The following is an 18,526-nucleotide window of genomic DNA, read 5'->3' as shown; positions in this document are numbered from 1 at the left end:
TTTCAAAGGACTAATAATATTTAGTTAGTCATCAAAAAAGTTGGCTTTTTATGGTTTGATGTGTTTTGCTCAAACTCTAAAAATCTGCCTTGGGGTTAATCGTAGGAATGGAAAACTCAGCAATGATGGAATATTTTTGAGGTCTGGATTAGGTTAGATGAGAAGACAGTTCACACTCTGAGCTACACAGAACATGGGTGAGACTATATTTCTGTAATCAGCTTCTTCTGAAATCACAGGATCTCCCACACACAAGTGCACATGTGCACACACTCGCATGCACACACTCTCTTAAGGACCCCTGAATTAGTGGGCACCACCACAACAATGCAATCAGGAGCAAATCAGGCTGGAGTTACCACGCCAAGAGAAAAGCAGCAGCTGATTCAAGAGGCATTCAGGAGACCCCCTTGCTTGACGTTAGATCTTGAAGTGCCACTTGGTGCACAGTCAGGCAACCCAGTTAATGGCTTATAGTAAATAAAGTTTAAAGATCACTGTGAAATCCTAAGATTACCTCTCCAGAGTGACCGGGCAGGGGCTGGTCACACTGCACATAAAGGACATCTCCTGACAATCTGTGCTCCCCAAACCAAAGAGCTCACGCTGACAGTAAATGGATCTCAGTTTTAAGCATAGAAGAAGGGCTTTTGAGTCCTCCCCAAAGACAAATAGTACCAAAACCAACAGGAGAAAATCACATCTTAATATAGTCTTCCATCGTTTCAGCCGTGGGCTCGCTGGATCTCCAGAATCCCATACGTGTTTGAGAGGTGAAAAGACCTTTGTGAATAATTGAAGACAAAATAATGAAACCCTAGAATGTCAGAGACATAATATAGTTTTGTAGAATTCATCATGGAGCTTTTAAATTCCCAAATACTACATGCTGAATAATTTATTCCTGTGTCAATATGGGGCCAGCAGATGTTCATTCAGAGCCAATATTAACCCTCCTCAAGCTGAGGAGCAGGAAAATAGGCTCTGCCTGAAAGGGGAGAAAGCACTTAGCTTAAGTGAGATTATCTTGGTGTTTATGAGAAATTAAAGTAGCTTTGGAAGTCAAGAAAAAACATACTACTAAGTCTGCAATCTTTTATCAGAGTCTGCTTAAAGAGATAAGGAGGTGAGTTTCATGAAAAAACACAAATGGTTGATACCGGGGGAGCTGATAACACTGCTCTCTCCTTTCAGAAGTGTCCCTGGGGGCTTTTCACTGATTCTGTCTAAGAATATCTCTTAGTGGCTTATTGATATTTACCTCCCTTCTTGAATCACTGTTTCCCAGTTCAGTTTTAAACACTCTACTGTATTCGTTTCTGGATATTCTCCCCACTATGATCTACCCTCTAATTCAGTTCACGTTAATTAATATAGGGCATGTTGTTCATTTAAGAAAAATAAAGCAGGAAAAAAATGCAAAATTAAGCAATTGTGATTTATAAAACTCCAAAACTGGAAGCAATGTCTTAGATCTCATGTTTATTACCTCATTTGACAGCTAGTTACCGAGCACTCTCTATGAACAAAATACCATGCTAGGGCTGAGAAAAGAGGGGCTATTAATCAAAGATTCTAAAGACTGGCTGGGCAGGATATGCACATGTGTATGTCCAGTCATGTACAGAGGCTCCCAATCACTGTGGTAAAAATGGTGTTCCGGGCTACTGTGGAAAGACAGCTGTCAATTTCAAAACAAAGAATGGGTAGAACACATGAAAATAATTTTAGGCTAAATTTCCTAGCTCACAACCTAGGAGGGGAAGTCTACAAGTGCCAGAAACAATGAGGAAATATGTTCAGAAAACTGATCAGAAACTAAAGCCAAAAGAGCCCCCCAGAAGCAGAGTGGGTGACAGATCAGACATAGCTTCAGTCACAGAAAGAAGTCGCTGGTGCTCCCTCTGCTCCAGATGCCAGGGCTACAAGCCATATGCTTGCTGCTCAGTGGACACGAGCTGAATAAAGCAAAGAGTGACCAAGATCTGCCAGTGAAATAGGGTATGGAAAAACTCCAGTCACCACCCAGGATAGTAATAGGGATGGGAGATCTGTACAACGAATGTTAGCTGGAATTTAACAACCAAAAAAAAAAAAAAAGAAAAGAAAAATATGTTTAAAATATTGAAGAAGATAAAGAAAAGAAGAAAAATAACAAAGTAAAAAGGTAACAGTATAAAAAAACATCCAGGCAATTTTTTTCTTTTTTTTTTGGAGGGGGGTGGTTGTTTGTTCATGACTGAAGCTATGCCTGATTTTTTGTGGTGCTGGGGATTGAACTCAGGGTGTTGTGCATGCAAGACAAGCACTCTACCAACTGAGCTGTATCCCCAGCCCCAACCCAGGCAGTTTTGAAAGGAAAAAATCATCTACAAACACTAATAATTTTAAGCTACATTTCCTAGCTCACAAGAAAAGGAGGAGGACCCTCATTGGAAGGTGGGACCTCAACAAGTAAACCAAAAAAATACACAGCTGATAAACAGTAGCTAGGAAGAAAGTCCAAGGAAATCCTAAGGGAAATCAAGTGTAAATCCCAAAATGCAGGGCAAATGAGATAAAGATAGGAAAAAGAAGATGAGACAAGGAAGTTCGAATAAAATAGTTCAAAAGGCATCAAATGACAGTTCAGAAGAAGAAAGAGAAAGATGAGTGGAAGACATAACTGAAGAAGGATAGCTGGAAGAGACCTTATTTCACAGATGAGAACATCCCGCTCTGGAAACCACCTGCAATCACAGCTTGGAGGCGAGGCTGGGAGGATCAGAATCCCACATCCTCCTAACAGAAGAACCCCTTAAAAAGAAACTACATTAGCCCAACATTTCTCTCCTGATTTTAAAAAGTTACTACAAATCTGCATCAAAACACTGTCATAATGATGTAAAGACAGACAAAGATCAATGGAAGAGAACAGAGATCCCAGAAATAAACCCACACATGTATCTCAATTGATTTACAAGACACAGAGACCACTCAATGGAGAAAGGACAGGCTTTTCAACAGAGGGTGCTGCAGAAACCAGACGTTCACGTGCAAAAGGGTGAAGCTGAACATTTACCTTACACCAGATGCCAAAATCACTCAAAATTAATCAAAGACCTAAATGTAAGATCTATTCATAAAATGATAAATCTCTTACAAGAAAACATAAGAGAAAAGTTTCAAAACACTGAATTTGGCAATGATTTCTTATACCAAAAGCACAGGCAACAAAAAGGAAAAAATAAATAAAAATAAATTGGACTTTGTCAAACTAAAAACCTTTGTGCATAAAAGGACACTTTCAGAGAGTGAAAAGATAATAAACAGAATGGGACAAAATATTTGCAAACCTTACATCTGATTAGGGATTAATATCTAGCACATATTTTTAGAAGTCCTATAATTCCACAACAAAATAAACAAACAACCCAATTTTAAAATGGGCAAAGGACTTGACAGACATTTCTCCAAAGAAGGTATACAGGTAACAAGCACTTGAAAAGATGCCCGATGTCATCAGCCGTTTGGAAAATGTAAATCAAACCACATGACACACGACTTCACACCCACTAGGATACCAGGGGCACACAGTGTTGGCCAGGACCTGGAAATGCTGAAACTGCGGGGCACTGAAGGTGGAACTGCAGAACGGGGCCGCCACTTGCCGCAGTCTGGCTGGGCTCAATCAAGGAGTCAACTTACTTTGGGAGGAAACGGATTTTGGGAGGAAATGGACATATTGATAGATTCCTCCGCTTTGAACTGCTTGCAGAACTTGCCTGGACTATGTAACTATCGTTTGGTGCAGCGAATTGTGGTAATGCTGGCATATCTTTGCTGATGGTGTCACCAGTGATGCAATTTTTATTTCCTTGCCAGCGCACCCCATGTTAATTGTGGTAGTGCTGGCATATCTTTGCTGATGGTGTCACCAGTGATGCAATTTTTCCCAAGGAGCCGTCAATTGGCTTGGTGTCGTGGCATTTCTGTATCCTCCTCCCTTCTGCTAGTGATGGTCTAAAATTTGGGGGCCAATGGCTATATGCTGGACCGGTAGTCAGTGACGGGTATGATCCAATTGCAGTGGTATCAACCTAAGACAGGAGGAGGCTGCCTAAAGGTCAGTTTTCCGATGACGGGTAAGAACCATATGTTGAATTGGACAACCTACCAGGCACGGTCCTTAAGCCACATTGCTTGTTGTTTAATTAATCAGAAGGGGGGAGATGCTGGGAGCCATTAGCCAAGTAGGTATGACAATTTCCTTGCCAGCGTACCCCATGTTGCAGTGACATTGAATGTAGGTGACCTTGCTCAAGGACCAAGGCGGATTAGGGTGTTCCTGGTTTAAGATAATCGGGTTTAGGGCGTTCCCAGTTTAGGTTCCAGGTTTAAGGTTTAAGATTATTCCTGCTGGGAATAGGGCGTATCCTGCTGCCTGAGTTCCCCTTGAGTTCTCACGGGATTCAGACAGTATTCTTTGGGAGATAGAAGCCCAGTGGAGGTGGATTTGGGCAGAGAACGTGGATTTCCCCAGAACGTGATTGTAGACGGCTGGTGTGAGTTCGGGACTAAAGAGTTGCTGTTTGAATCTACAAGCTGTGTGGTGGCTCGTGATTTTGTGCCCAGCCAGACTGCGGCATTTGTGCCCAGCCAGACTGCGGCAGCCACTGAAGAAGAGCTCGGTGGCTCCTCAAGAAGTTAAACATAGAGCCAGATGCAGTGGTGCATGCTGTCATCCCAGCAGCTTGGGAGGCTGAGGCAGGAGAATCTTGAGTTCAAAGCCAGCCTCAGCAATTTAGCGAGGCCCTAAGCAATTCGGTGAGACCCTGTCTCAAAATAAAAGGCTGGGGATGTGGATCAGTAGTAAAGCACCCTTGGGTTCAATCCCCAGTACAAAAAAAAAAAAAAAAAGGGGAACATAGAAATACCCTATGACCCAGTAATTCTACTTCTAGGTATATATCCCAAAAATTGGAAGCATGGACTCAAGCAGATACTTGCACACCGATGCTCACAGCAGTTTTATTCATAATAATCAAAAACAGTATAAACGAGCAAGTGTCCATCAACAGATGTGTGGCTATAGATAGCTATAGAGAGAGATATTTATATATCTACAAGGGACTATTATTCAGCCATAAAAAGGAATGGAACTCTGATACATGCTACAATATGGCTGAACCCTGAAAACACTATGCTACCTAATCTAAGCAGACACAAAGGAACAGATATTGTATGATCTTATATGAGGTACCTGCAACAGTAAATTTAGAAAGAAAGTAAAATAGGGGTTATCAGGGATTAGTGAAAGGAGAAACAGAATCAGTGTTTGATGGGTTAAGATTTTCTGTTTGGGGTGACTGGAGGGGTTTGCACAGCTAAGAATATACTTTTGAATCTACTTCATGCTTGTGAATCATCTACTTAGAAGTGGTTAAAATGGTAAACTATATATATCTTATCACAATTGTTTAAAGTTAAAAGGCAAATTCACGCATCTTTTACCACAATAAATAAATAAGCAAACAAGCACATAGAACTGGCAGGTGACTCAGTGACTCTCTCTCTAATGTTATTAATATATACTAACATATCATAATCATCTTTAAGGATGGAGAATAAATAATATTTTACTATCACTAACAAGAGCATAAGTATTTTTAAAAGGATCCTTAAATAACCTAAAAGTAATATGCCTTTGTAGAAAATAATAATTATTGCTAATATATTTTTTTAAAGAGAGAGAGAGAGAATCTTTTTTTTTTTAATATTTATTTTCGGCAGACATAACATCTTTGTTTGTATGTTGTGCTGAGGATTGAACCTGGCCACACGCATGCCAGGCGAGCGCACTACCACTTGAGCCACATCCCCAGCCCTACTGCTAATATTTTTTGAGTTCTTATCCAGTGCCACTATTCTCACATAAACTCCTTAAGAACACTAAGTATGTATTATTATATTGACTTTACAAATAAGAAAAGAGTGATCTGGGGCTGGGGTTGTAGCTCAATGGTAGGAGAACTTGCCTAGCATGCATGAAGCCCTGGGTTTGATCCCAAGTACCACATACAAATAAATAAAATGAAGGTACAGTATCTATCTACAATTTAAAAAAAAAATTAAAGTAAAAGAGATCTACAGAGCTCACAAATCTACTGGTCCTTATTTAAATAAGCATTATGTAGAAAAGGAAATTTTTAAAAATAAACTGGAGATAATGTCTTTACAAAAGTAGTTTCCCCTTTTGGAAAAGGAATGATTACTGAAAGCTTTCTTTTAATATCAATTCCACTGGCACAATTAAGCTTAAGTTGATTTTGCACATAATTTTTTGTGACCATCTCTAATGTACCTAGATATTTTATCTACACAACATTTAATTTAGAAACAAAAGATGAGGCTGAGGATGGTTCCATCCCCAGCATCACAAAATAAACAAACAAAAGAGGAATAGGAAGGAAGCTAATAATTTGTCAAGCTCTGAGTGCCAGATACTGTGGGGGCATTTGACATATTGTATCTAATTTAATCTACTCTCAACAATTTGTGAGGTAGGGATTATTATTCTCATTTTACTGATTAAAAAAAAATACAATGATCCTAAATATGCCTGTTTGGTACTTTCAAATTCTGATAAAGATTCTATTCAAGTGGAAGCCAATTAATTCTAATTCCCCAGGAGTCAAAGAATAGTAGTCACTGCCAAAAGCTGTCCCAGATCCTGGAAGGAGACAGCATGACAGCTGCCCCAGCATGCTGCGCGGCTGCATATTCAAAAGCCCAACAGATCTCACACCCAAACACACTGCTCAGGGCACAAGATCACCCTGCTTTACCGCGGAGTCTGGGAGAACGGATTGGGAGGCCTTCTGCTCCAGCACCAGCCCAATGCCACGGAAAAGCCAGCCAAAGAAGGATGGCCCTGAGCCACAGGGAAGAGAGTGTGCTGCTCTCCCCAGTCTGGGGACAAAGAATTGAGTCTAAGGCACCTTCTGGTGCTTTGGAAAAGGGAAAACTTTCGAACCTCAAGAGTGAACAGCAAAACCTATACGATAAATTTTCAGTAAATACTTTAGAAGTGATTATATTTAACTTTTCCCTCTTGACTAACTTCCTCTTATTAACATTTAAACATGCTTGGTGTTCTTTGAAAAATAAAAAACAAAAACCCTTCTCTCCAGCTCCCACTCTCTTCCCCAGTCTTTAAAGCTCATCTTTCTTTCTTTTTTCTTTTTTTAAACTGACACATAGATTTGTACTTCTCCATGGGGTTCAGTGTTTTAATTCAATACAGGCACCTCACAGGGCACATGTTCCCAACTGCCACCACTCCACCCACTGACTTCCCTATGCCTACAAAGGCCTTTGTCACAGTCACTATTACCTATTGACAGGCCCTGAGAAACCCTGAGGGCTCTAAAATACAGAGTTGGTTGTATATTTTCTGGGACAGTCATATAATTTGTGGGGGCAATAAAAAATAAAAATTTGGGGTCTATTATTTTTAAAGCAGAAAAAAAGAACTTTCCTCTTTTTCATGTGTGTGATCTATATCTCTCTCAACAAGTTATGTTGCTGATTTTTCATTTTATTAGTTACTTAATATTGTGTAGAGTGTCCACCAATCCTGCTGCTCTTGTGTCCACACAGGAACCCTGTCGGGGGTGGGGGTGGCACCAGCCCCTGGACAGAGCAGGTCAGTGGCCAGCTGAGATCCTGTAGCAATGAGTAGAGGTGGCAGAAAGGCTGGATCACGGGTCTCCCACGTGGCTCTTCTTTACCCTTATTCCACATATTTTCTATAATTCAATCTTTCCAGATAGTGAAATTGTTGTTACCTGCTATGTTCTAATAAAATACCTTATTTTAAGACTTCAACTCATTTCAATTTCCTAATTCAGTCATTCACAAATCTCCCTTAAAAGCAAAAATACAGTATTTTTTGGTTGAACTAATATGCATTTGTTACAACCACTCACAGTGTCAACCCTTCACACTGGTTGATCACCCAGAAAATATCCAAGGAAAAGGAAGTGCAACTGCATGTTAGATCCAAACAGCACAATCTCTCAGCTCACTAGAGCAGAATCTTCTCTAATACACTGGTCACAGGCTATATTACTAGCTCTTTTTATCCTATCTCTAGGTAAGAAAGCCATAATTTAAACTGACAGCATTACTTGTCATGAAGTCCGTGGGTTTACAATTTCTAAATGTCAGTTTGAACTTCTGACTAGTTCCTTAGAGCTCTACTGTTTGTTTCTAAATGAGGCAACTTGTCAGCTCCGCATACATAAAAGCAGTTAATCAGCAATTTGCAGCACAACACTGGAGGAATCAGCTGGTATGCTAATAGTGGTCCCGCAAAGCACCCCCAATTAGGAAAGAAAGTCTTGTCCTGGGCCAATAATATCCTCATACATCACAAAATTCACTCCTTTAGTCAGTAGATGAAGTATTTCATGCCAAGGAACTTATTATTTTGAAGTCATTGTTTGCATTCAGCGTAAGGTATCCACGGTCCACTGGCCCGGAACAGAGGAACTGCAGGCCGTGAGTGAATGAGGACGCTATGATCCCTGACCCTCCCGGCTTGTGGCTTCCATTCAGTTCCCAGTGGGTTCCTATTATTGATTCTGTCCCTGTTTACTATCCTGCTATCCCTGTTCTATGAAGCCTTCACATCTCCTGCCTTCGGCTCCCTAAGTAAAACAGGGATGGGATCTTAGCTGAGAAGTAAGCTGCTTCCCCATCCTCTTTTTTTTTTTTAATATTTTTTTATTAGTTGTTGATGAAATTTTTATTTTTATTTATTTATTCATATGTGGTGCTGAGAATTGAACCCAGTGCCTCACACATGCCAGGCAAGTGCGCTACTGCTGAGCCGCAGCCAGAGCCCCAGCCACAGCCACTGCCCCTCCCCATTCTCTTTTGTTATACAGCTCAATAATAATAACAATAACTGAAAACACATGACAAAATTAATTCCTAAGAAATCAATACCAATAACTCATAATCAGATTATCTTATTAATAACACTCCACTGCAAGGGGAAAATAGTTTGGCATGGGGCTGGGACTGTGGCTCAGTAGTAGAGTACTCATCTTGCATTTGTGAGCCCTGGGTTCAATCCTCAGCACCACATAAATAAAATAAAGGTATTGTGTCCACCTACAACTAAAAAAATATTTTTAAAAATAGTTTCACATAATTTTTAACTACTAATAGGTTTGAGTCTTTGGACTGAATTCTAGAATATGGATTGAAATGACTAACGTTAAATAGTAAGTAAAGGAAAGAAGTTGAAAAAGCTTTTAAAGAAAATCTCTTCCATTATCTCTAGTGGCTATTTTAGGTATCATATCAGAATCACATCAAGGAAAAAAACATGGTTTGACTGTAGTCATGTACCCTGCTTGCTTACATAAGAGCCTTTGTCTGTGATAGCGTCTCACAATTAGAAATTGATCAGGCCCATTGGTTTAGTTGAGTGGGTCAGGGAAAAGAGTTACCCAGCCAGAATCCAAGTGTATTTTTCCTCATATGAGACATATTTTACTGGAGTTAGAAAACAAGTGCTTCTGTATATACTCAAGAATATTTTTAGTGCCTAAGACATTTGGTGGGACAGGGAGTTCTTTTCTAGACCCAACAGCAATAACCTGCTTGTCAAGGAACAAGTAGTAAATATGTGGGCAGATACCCAGGAACAGAACCCAGCTCCTGGCAAGGTCAAGGGCCACCTGCCAACTGTCCAGCAGGAGCACCGGTAACCAGAGAAGCTGTGTTTATAGATTACAATAGGCTAGTGGGCATCACTCAACATGGGAGAATCCCAAGACACTGGAGACTGGAGACTCTTATTAATTCAGGCTTAGATGTCTTTTTGTTTGTTTGTTTGTTTGTTTGTTTTTTAAGTTGTAGATAGACACAATACCTTTATTTATTTATTATTTTTATGTGGTACTGAGGATCAAACCCAATGCCTCACAACTGCAAGGCAAGCACTCTACCACTGAGCTCCAACCCAGCCCTAAATGTCCTTTCATGATGCCATCTGGTCCAGGGATGTAAGTGGCTGGGTCAGGGCAGAAGACTGACCTGTATGCGTGTGCTCAGGCAGCCCCTATTCTGATAAAATACAGGATATGAAAGAGACACCACACACCTTGAGGTCATCTGCTATAAACCTTTCCTCCCTCCCCTTTTTGCCGAAATGAAAATCAAGGCCCAGAAGTCATTTGCTCAATATGACATGGAGCTAGCAGATTTGAGTCTGATTCTAAACATCTGATTCCCAAGTTGATGGGGGTGCAGCTCAGTGGTAGAGAACTTGACCAGCATGCAGAAGGCCCTGGGTTCAGTCCCTTGCATAATAAATAGATAGATAGATAGATAGATAGATAGATAGATAAATCTGATTCCTGATCTAAAACATGTAATTTTCTCCTTTCTCTTCTCTTTACTCTCTCTTTCTCCCTTCCTTTTTCTTTATCATTTTCAGCTTAAAGTAGCCAATAAAGTCCAATATATAAAAGAGATTTAAATTGACCTGCTTAGCTGCAAACTGAGAAAGAAGTAAGAGCACATGTTCTAGAATCTTGCCCACTTAACTGAGCCTACAGTCTCTGGGATCCTAGGCAGGATACCTACTTTCTTGATATTTTGCAATAAGCCTAGCTTCAAACACTAATTTAGATCATGTTATTTTGACATGAAATTAATATTCTCTAAAACAATAAAACACATGTCAGGAGGCAGCTGTTTTTTAAAAAGTTATTTTCTTTCTTTGGTTTTCTTGTTTATTTGTTTTCAAACAAAGTCCAACATTCTCAAAGCTAGGTACAAGGGTACCCTGCTCACCAAGACATCAATATTCAGTCCAAAACACAGAGGCATTAGTTTTCATTCAAAACTATCAGTACAAGTGAATTACATTGGTGTGATAGATTTATTTAACAGATATTCACAATTAGGCAATAAGGCCAGGAAGTGACGGGGAGCGAGGAAGCACACGTCATCCCTACCAGCTTAGCTACCCGAAAGAAGGCACATGAACCTGAACACACAGAAGCAAGCTTTGGGAAATTATTTGTAGCAGAAAACATACATGAGATTAGCACACCCAAACATAAGCCATCCATCTTATTCCCTTGGGTGACTCTTTTCATTAGTGCTAATGGGCTCAGGGCCTGTGTTTAGAGGCTATTTCTGCAAATGTTCCAAGAACACAAATCTTGTTCTCTTTGGTGAAGTCCATTCTTGTAAACAAGAAAAGAATGAAATCTATGCATTGATATTAACATGTGTACATGCATATTTGTATGTTTTACTTCCTATCCCCTCTCCTTCTAATTTGAATTCATCAGTCTATTAGAAAATATGGCCAAATCTTAGTGAGTGACACAATGCAGAAACAAAACCCAAATTAGATCCCATGCACATTTCTAATTAAATCTCTTTTCATCAGGATTAAGGGGGAAAAAAGAAACTGTGTAAAAAGGAAGCAGTATCGAATGTCACTCACCCCAAGTGGCTTAAAGCAATAACACAAAATATGGCACATGTCAATCAAATATTTATTAAACACCTATTTGCACATGGCTAAGTGCTAAATGCTATGTAACACTGAACCCAAAAGGAAAGCATGTGTCAACTAATTGAACAGCTGCTAATTGAACAACTTCTTTCCTTTTCCTTTGCATGTATACATAATGAAACACCATTCTTTTTTTTTTTTTTAGTTTTTTTTTAAGTGGACACAATGTCTTTATTTTACATTTATGCGGTGCTGAGGATCGAACTGCCTCAAGCATCCTAGGCAAACGCTCTGCCAATGAGCCACAACCCAGGCCTATGAAAGACCCATTCTTAACATCCCTTTCTTGAGTACTGTCTTCTGCTACTTTCCTTTGTCATTTACTAAATGCATTTAAGTGTATGGAAAAATAATGCCAAATTTCAAATGCCAAATTTCATCCAAGAATCCTTTAAGTTGATAAAGAAACCCATGAAAAATTATATAGTCCTATCTATGATGTCTATAGCCCATATGACATCTGCTCAAAACCAAACCCAATCTAATCCCAATGCATTTTCTTTCAACAGCTTTTATCTTAAAACACCCACTGCTACTTTCTTCCTCCTTCTCTCCACCACCTACTGTTCTACATTTTTCTTACCTAGCCAGGTCTAGGTAATGCATGCGTGAGGCACTGGGTTTGATCCCTGGGATACAAGGATGCCTCAGTCAGGATCCTGGTCCCTGTCTTCTTAGACAACAGCTTAGGAAAGACAGATATGCACAATAAAAAGTAGTAAGCACTCAGTAGGGGTCTGTCTACTGTGTCTTGGTGACACAAAGGAGGGGGCAGTGAACCTGGGTTGTGGGCGGCTCCTTCCACTCTTCACTGGGGTAAGAATAGCCCAGCAGAGGAAGAGCTGTGGAAAAGCAGAGGGGCATGAGAGCTAGGGGCGCCATGCCAGGAGGGCAACGCCACACAGTCACGACAGGGAGACAGGTGAGAAGTTGTGACCGAGGAACAAGGAGCGTAAACTAGGGCCAGATTACTAAGGGTCTGGCTGGCTACTCCAAATAGTTTGGTCTTTTACGTGTTCTTCTGTGTGTACAGTGCTAAACAATGTAACAGAAAGCACAAGGGCCCACTCAGAAAATCCTTTTTTACGAAGGCACAAAAAGCAAATGCAATGGAAAAAGGACTGGCTTTTCAACAAAGGTGCTGGGACAATGGACGGCCACATCCTAATAATAAGGAGGAGGACGGGAAGAAAAAGGGGAAGGAGGGAAAAAAGAATAGAAAAGAAGAAAACCATGGATCTACATCTCACACCAAATACAAAAACCAAATAAAAATTGATGATAGACATCAAATATAAAACCTAAAAGCATAAAACTTCTAGAAGAAAACAGGAGAAAATTTTTGTGACTTTGAGACAGGCAAAGATTTTTTTATGTAGTATACCAAAAGTATATTCTACAGAATAACAAAATGATAAATTAGACTCTATATTAACAAGTGCTTCAAATTCACAATTTCAGATTAACAACCACTATTTCTTCAAAGACCATTAGGAGCCAGGCCCTAGTAGGATTACCTGACTGTAATCCCAGCTAACTCTGAAGGCTGAGGCAGGAAGATCGCCTCATCTCAAAATTTAAAAATTTTAAAAAGTGCTGGGGATGTAGCTTAGTGGTAAAGTGACCCAGTTCGATCCCTAATACCAGGGGGGCAAAAAAACAAAAACAAAAAAAGACCATTAGGAAAATTAAAAAGACTGAAACTGAAAGAAAATCTTTACAAAGCATATATCTAATATAGGACTTTTATTCTGGGTATAAAGAGTTCTCAAAAGTCAACAACTAGAAAACAAATAATCCAATGAGAAAAATTAGTAAAAGAGTTACACACTTCATCAAAAAAAATTCATTGAGAGGCCGGGGCTGTGGCTCAGTGGTAAAGCGCTTGCCTAGCATGCGTGAGGCACTGGGTTTGATCCCTGACACCATATAAAGAAAAATAAAATAAGGTATTGTGTCTATCTATAACTACAAAAAATATTTTTTAAAGAAGATACATAGATAACAAAGAAGCACATGATATGATGCTCAATACCATTAGTCACTAGAGAAATAGAAATTTAAAATCATAATGTGCTACCACTACACAACTATGACAATGACTCCAATTAAAAAGACTGGCCATACCTACCAAGTGTTGCCAAGGTGATGCAGAAACTACAACTTACACAAACTGCAAGTGGGAATGTGAAATGATACAACCATTTTTTTGGTTTGACAGTTTCCTAAAAAATTTATAAATTCACCCACCAAATAACCCAGCCATTGTACTCCTTGATTTTTACCCAGGAGAAAAGGACGATTCAGACAAGGCTCACACACAAGTGCCTACAGCCATTTGTGTAAGAGCCGAATACTGGGACGAATCCAGACGTTCACGAACAGGGGAATGGACTGTGTCATATCTGTGCAATGGAACACTACAGCAATAAAAAGGAGTGAACTATACATAAATAGCTCCACAGAGAAATCCCCAAATAATCATGCTGGGTGACAAAGGCCAGGCACAAAAGTGCATACTGTGTGATTCCATATAAAAAAAAAATTGGAAATCCAGTGAAAGAAAGGAGAGTGGTTGTTGTCTGGGTATGGCACTGCAAGGAGGCAAGGACAAGAAGGGGCACAGGAAAACTTTTCAGGGTGGGGGGTGTTGGTGTGTCCACTAGCTTGACTATGATGGTGGTTTTATCAGTGTATAACTACGTCAAAACTTACAAATTGCACACTTCAGGTATATACAGCTTATTATGTGTCAACTATATCTCAACAGAGCTTTTAAAAAACATAAAAGGGGCTGGGCACGGTGGCCCACACCTGTCATCCCAGTGGCTCAGGAGGCTGAAGTCCAAAGCCAGCCTCAGCAACAGCCTCAGCAACAGCCTCAGCAACTCAGTGAGACCCTGTCTCTAAATAAAATACAAAATAGGGCCGGGGTGGGGCTCAGTGGTCCAGTGCCCCTGAGTTCAATCCCTGGTACCCACCCCCCTAATTTTTTAAAAATTTTTAAGTATTTATTTTTTAGTTATAGTTAGACATAATAACTTTATTTTACTTATTTATTTTTTTATGTGGTGCTGAGAATCGAACCCAGGACCTCGCACATGCTAAGTGAGCACTCTACTGCTGAGCCACAATCCCAGCCCCCCAAAACATTTTTTTAAAAAATAAAATAAAAGTATTATACTGAAGCATTAATAATCATTTTTGTCCCCCACACTAATTTCATTCTTCTTTGTAGGAGAACTGAATACATGAAGTCTGCAACAAAGACACTACCTGAGGTTCGTATTTCTAAGTAGTTTTTCATTTATGATAACTTACACATGATAAAGTGAAAAAAGCAGATGAGGTCGGAAAACACAACTTAGTAGAGGTCACACTTTTACATACTTCCATAAGCAACTTAATATCTATGAAATAGCCATGGGGAGGCTGGGGTTATGGCTCAGAGGAAGAGCTCTCACCTAGCATGCATGAGGCATTGGGTTCGATCCTCAGCACCACATAAAAATAAAATAAAGGTATTGTGTCCACCTACAACTAAAAAATAAATGTTTTTTAAAAATAGTCATTGGGGATATTTTGTTTTCTGTTAAATTTATTTTTTTCCATGATCGCAAAAGCTTAACTATACAGAGCAGTTTCATCTAACAATTTCTTTTACCACAATGATGAAAGACTCCAAAGAATGTTTCTCTTTCATCATGGTAACTAGGATGCTGCAATATCACTGTGAAATCACATTTGAGTATGTGCACTACAACATGTAAATACTAGTCTAGTGAGATGTGTTTAAACTCATAGAACAGTGGGTGGTGCTGGAAAATGTGCAAAAACACATAAAATTGAGTGTGAAGACTTTTAAATGTTTACCAACATGCATTTCAAGATTTTATAACAATATGCTAGCAAAATAAATACCATTCCCCACTTCGACTTTCTCACCTATATGTCCTAGCTAGATGCGTGCACTTGAAGTTCTTTTTTCAATCTACAATGGTAAGCTGATACACTTAAGATCTGATTCAAGAGCTAAAAGGGTCTCTGGCTTTCCAATGAGTTAACACTTAGAGCATCCATTGCTCTTTTTTGTCTGTTCTAACCTACTCTTGCAAAAAAAAAAAAAAAAAAATGATCCAAGGTAAGTTATCAAGGGTATTAGCCCCTGAGTAGACAGCACAAGGGAGCCAGCAAGGCTAGAGACTCACATCCAGAACACACTGGGGCTATATTTAAAACACCTGTATATTTAAAAACACTATGAGTTTTTGGGTTGGCTGTTGTTGCTTTTCGTTTTAATGCAGAACTCTCTTGCTTGGGGGATGAGTCTCACAGCACAATATGTGACTCCAATAGGTCACCAATTAAGCTGAGGTGGTAAACCTTTAGATAGGTAACAGGTGATGGGAGATCCAAATAGAATCATGAAGGTACATGCATTACAGAAATCTTTGAAAAAAGATTATGCTCTGTGTGATCAGTTGTAACAAGTACTATAATTAGATTAGTAACAGATCATTCAAAAGAGAAGATGGGGTGTTGAAGTAGAAAGACTCCTTTCTTCACACAGTCCATGTACTTCAGAGAATTAGTAATGTTTTAAAAATGAAGAACCAGCAGGTTCTTCAAAGATTCATGCTTAATTTAAAATATCTTTCATCAGCTTTAAAAGAAATGTCAACACTACTAGCTAGCTCATCTCCTTTTCCTGAGTGTAATAAAGATTTACAGAAGTAAACAAGATCTAGAGAACAAGCTGAATTTGGATTTTAGCAATGAGATAGAACTCCTTCTCCTTAAGGGATTTACAAGGCACAGTGAAAATTATTATCTATAAAAAGCTTAAGGGATAAATACTAAAAAAAAATACACACATAAGAATAAAGGGACTGGGGCTGGGGTTGTGGCTCAGTGGTAGAGCACTTGCCTGGCATGTGTGAGGCACTGGGTCTGATACTCAGCATAGAAATAAATGAATAAAATAAAGGTTCATTGACATCTAAAAAACTATTTAAAAAAAAAAAGAATAAAGGGACTGTATAGTAGACATGAGGTAAAAATCACAGAATGCTGCATTTTACCTTAAGGCTGAATTCTATCTGTAAATCAAAAGGTACCCATTTTCTGCTGACTGTGTTAGCCAACTTCACCCTCCACCTCCACCCTCTGCCTTAGCAATTCCCTCTGCCCCCAGTTGTCCACAAACAGCTGGACTCCACTGCCTTCTGAGAGACCAGAAAGCAAGAAGAGGAGGTACAAGAGTCATTCCCCATCTCTCCACCACCCTAGCTCATCCTCTTCCTTGCAATGGTTTCAGTAGCTTCCATCAATCACAAACTCCCCTTCCACAAGCTCTAATCAGGCTTCAATGACACTATTTCCTCCACTTCTCCTCGCCTGGGGAGGTGATACCAGCTTCCCAGTGATACTGGTCCCAGGTGGCCCATCATCCTTTGCGGGCTTCCTTAACTCTGCTTGACCGCCTGCAAACAACACCATCATATGCTCATCATATGCTCGTCAGTAGAACCCTGGCTTTCTAAATTCTGCATTTCTCTAAAACAAGGCATGCCTATTCTGAGAGATAAATGAACAATTTATATAAAGACTAATCTGCGTTTTATGCAGTCCTGCCCTCCCCATCTATCTGAACTTCACCATGATACCAGTGACTGAACACACACCAATCTACAGGCAGCACTGCGTTTGTGATTATATACTTACCCAACGCCTTCCCCATATAAAACTGAAAGTCTTATCTCAGAAGATAATCATCTCTGGTTTCTTGATAAGTAAATAACAGAAAACATGTAACACTTGATATTTTGAGATGTGAAATCCAAGGAACATCAGAATAGTGCCAGTGTGTGACTATCACATCCAACAAGAAGGAGCCATTTATAGAAGTTCCAGAACCTAAGGAATTCAGTTCCTCATTTCAGTTCCTGCATCCTCATTTCTCCTCCACCAAAACCAAACACCATGGATACTTCAAAAGCCACGGGATGGTATAAAACAGCTATGAACTGACCTCTGCTAGGTGGCAGGGAGTAGGAAAGAGTCTGCAGAGCACTAAAAGGTGAAAGGCCCCCAACTGGGCCCCGAGGCCTCAGAGTACCTACTGTTAGATCCCACACCCAAATAATGACAGCTCCAAAAATGCAAACTCTGTCAAATACAAGCCCAAGAAAACTGGGAAGGAAATTCTGTTATAATGAAATCATGTTTCCAAAGTAAGCAAGAACAACTTTTGTTTAGACTTCACCTCCATTTGTTTGGATAATTGAGAGATTATCGAAATACACTGATTAATCTTCAAATTAAAACCCAAACACGTCAAGTCTAGTCCCATTTCACAGAAAAAGCCATTTAGATTTCGATGGAGAAGTGATACAGTCAAGGTTTACAAAACTGGTTCAAAGAGCTGGTAAGTCTGAACCTTATCACGACTAACCCTTGGGGGCATGAAGAAGTATGGCTTCTTAAAAGGAAGCGATTAAATCAGGGAGGAAATGCAGACTGTGGGCTCTGAATTACCATTGTATGGAGGGGGGTCTCTGTTTTTCTAATACACTTGAGGGAACCTTGATCACTTCAGAAGGATTTCTCAGTGTCCAGAATCCCAAGGATGAATAACAGTTCAGGCAACCACTCCTGCATCTTTGGTATTTTCTTATCTCTGAGAACAGGAAGAAAGAAGGCATTAACTTGGACTCAAAATGGGAAAGACATCATCAACATAATTAAATACTGGCCAACATTCTTCACTGAGCTTCTCTGTACCTGGTATTGTCCCAGACTACAAGTGAGCAAATACCCAAACTAACAATTCTCCTAAATCATGTGATTCTGAGAGAGAGAGAGAGAGAGAAACAGACAGCAGGGGGAGAGGGGGAGGGGGTAGAGGGGGAGAGGGGAGAGGGAAGAGGGAAAGAG

At 39.8% G+C, this 18,526-nt stretch overlaps 1 protein-coding gene across 1 annotated transcript in view; it reads right to left on the bottom strand.

Moving 5' to 3' along the window:
• Positions 1–18,526, bottom strand: part of Ttc28 (tetratricopeptide repeat domain 28) — a 583,072-nt gene that overhangs the window by 309,815 nt on the left and 254,731 nt on the right. The window lies entirely within an intron of this gene.

This window comes from Marmota marmota, unplaced genomic scaffold (genome assembly GCF_001458135.2).
Source record: "Marmota marmota marmota unplaced genomic scaffold, marMar, whole genome shotgun sequence".
NCBI lineage: Eukaryota > Metazoa > Chordata > Mammalia > Rodentia > Sciuridae > Marmota > Marmota marmota.
Note: the sequence above shows the minus strand (reverse complement) of the source record. Positions and strands in the feature narration are given on the sequence as shown.